A 1,980-nucleotide genomic window follows, 5' to 3' on the forward strand; every position below is an offset into this window, starting at 1 on the left:
GGGGGTCTCCTTGCAACAACTTCAACATATGAAGCTCACACACACATATTGGTTTTTCTATCCTCATGGGGTTTTAAATTGACTTCCATTCATCTATAGCCTAACCCTGACCCCTTGCCCTAAACCTAACCACCCCAGTATACAGTATACCTGACCCTCACACCAAAGTCCTAACCCAAAAGCATCATCCGTACCTGTGGAAACCAGGCTTTGGTCCTCATAAGGCTGTGTGTACAGGGAAAAAATCTGTACACACAAAAAAATCCTGCCAAGGACAATGCTTGTACGGATGAGTGGACGGTGCATCTCTGTCTCCCTACTCTGTCTAGCCTTGCACTCTGGACATTATCAGGAGAAAATTTTCAAGTTATTTATTCCTCCGAAAGTGGCATTTTCACAATAAATCGTGATTATAGGACAGCAGGAGATTTTTTGCTCCACTCAGACTAACCAACAGTTAGTGAATCAGGTCAAACATAACCTCTTCATTCAAACTGAAGTCATTAAAGTGCCTGTGACATCAACATTTTTGTAATAATACAAATGCATTTTTGGAAAGATGACACTGAGAACTTACTACAAAATAACTTTCATGCTGCTGAGATGAACAGTTGTTGAGATATTTGCCTGTGAAGTAACAGGAAGTGATGTCAAAAAGGAATGTCTGCATGAAAACAGAGCTTAGCTAAAATGCTCAACAGCCCAGACTGTGGAGAGGAATCTAATGTTTTAGATAATTTTGAGTTGCTCTCAGACAGAAAGAAAAAAGAGTGAGAGTTTGAATCATAATATTTCAATAAACAAAGACCAGTTAGTTATTTTTCTTAAAGGCGTTCCCCTTTGATGTCACTTCCTGTTTCCCTTTTGCCAAGCCAAGTCCAAAAGAAAATAGGCCAGTTATATGTCCAAATGGGTAAAATAATGTGTGATAAGCCAAGTTTGTTAAATAGAGCAAAGTTTTCTTTGACTTTTTGTATCTAAAAGATAAGCATGTACTTTAAGAGAGCAATATACAACAGGTAAGACACAGCAGATTGCACTACTTCAAACGATCAGAACTACCGCTTTAAGTCACGTTTAACAATGAGCATATAGTATGAGTGGTTTATAGTCAACGAGGATCTCAAATCCGGTTTTGCCACTTACGTTTGACTCTTGGTATGAGTGAAAGGCTAAGTGTTTTCTTGTTGACCTCTGACCTCTTGCACCTCTGCTGACAGGTGCAGGTGGGCTCGGTTTTTTTTTTTTTTTTTGCAGAGACATCAGAAGGTGAAGAAAGGAACCCCCCCACCCAACACAACTGCTGCTATGTGGGTCAGAAGAGGCTCTTGGTGAATGTGAGAGATTGATGAAGAGAACCAGGGAGAGCTTATGAGAGTGCCTGCACCTCACAGCAGTGTGAACCAAGCCTCCCCCCTCTGCATTTGTTGTGAAGCCCCCTCTCCTGAGCCAGGCACTCTTTAAATGACCTTCAAATTAGCTTTATTTGTCAGAAATTCTAATCTTCCAGAAACCATGGAGGCATGATGGTTCCTCTTTTCTTCTTTTGTCAGGTTTTTCCCTTCAGTATTTTTACTGGCAAACAGAGTAAAAAAGAAAGAAAGAAAAAAACAACAACAGGGAAGAGGAATTGATGCAAAGTGGTTATTTCCACTTCTGTTGTGTATTTGATGCTGTCAAACGAAGGAGTTGTCACTCATACATAAGTTACTTATATACACTGAGCTACAGATACAAATCTTTCAGTACACCTACACATCCTCATCTCAGCATCTGTAGACAGTGATTCATATGGCGTTATGAGATGTTATAGGTGTGAAGGTGGATGGGAGTCACAGTGGTCCTCTTCCACTACATCACAGAACAACAGTCTGTCGAGCAGACATCCATCACCCCATCAAGGGTTCATGCAGGCACAGTGGGTCATCCTGGGCCTGAGTCCAGGTTAGAGGTGCTCAGGAGTCTCCATTTTATATATAT

This window comes from Austrofundulus limnaeus, unplaced genomic scaffold, assembly GCF_001266775.1.
Source record: "Austrofundulus limnaeus strain Quisiro unplaced genomic scaffold, Austrofundulus_limnaeus-1.0 Scaffold19, whole genome shotgun sequence".
Taxonomy (NCBI): Eukaryota; Metazoa; Chordata; class Actinopteri; order Cyprinodontiformes; family Rivulidae; genus Austrofundulus; species Austrofundulus limnaeus.